The following is a 691-nucleotide window of genomic DNA, read 5'->3' as shown; positions in this document are numbered from 1 at the left end:
TTAGCCTAAACAAAAGAGCCCTGTGGTCTCCAGCCTTCCCGATTGCCCTGTGACCTCTCCAGAGTCTCCGAGTTATTACAAGGGCCCTCTTGTGAGAATCCAATTAGAAAACTGGTTTGGCCTGGCTGGGAATAATCAGGAGGACCAGATGACGTCTGGTTTGACTTGGGCAGATCCCAGCACCATCCCCATAACCTCCCTCCAAAGGGCCAGTGGTCCAGTCTCAACCGGGCCCACCGACCGCCTTCCCTGACTGTTGTCATGTTTGTTCCTCGTTTTCAAAGGGGAAATGATGACATGACTAAGCCTGCTTGGAGTGTGGACAATGGACCAGGCTGGAATTCAAAATACCTGTGGTCTATTGTCTCCCTCAACCACTCCCCCACAGGGTGACCTTAGACAAGTCACTTCCCCTCTGGACCTCAACTCCTCAATGAAGCAAACATTCATTAAATGCATCTCTTTGAGGAAGCATGCCATATAAAGACCATGCTAAATGTGTGGGTGGGGAGACCTGGGTTCAAATCCTGTCTCTGACACTCACTAGCTGTGTGACTGGATAATTCAGTTAAGCTTTCTAAGTCTGGTCCACAAAACCAAGATATTACTGATGAATGGCACTTACATAGAATGCTTTAAGTTTTGCCAAGCGTTTACATACATCGTCTCTGTCCATCCTCACAGCAACCCT

The sequence above is a fragment of the Petaurus breviceps genome, unplaced genomic scaffold, assembly GCF_028583685.1.
Source record: "Petaurus breviceps papuanus isolate PSGF00001 unplaced genomic scaffold, PetGlider_PUasm1.0 99, whole genome shotgun sequence".
In the NCBI taxonomy this organism is placed as follows: Eukaryota; Metazoa; Chordata; class Mammalia; order Diprotodontia; family Petauridae; genus Petaurus; species Petaurus breviceps.
This window is presented reverse-complemented; position numbering follows the sequence as displayed.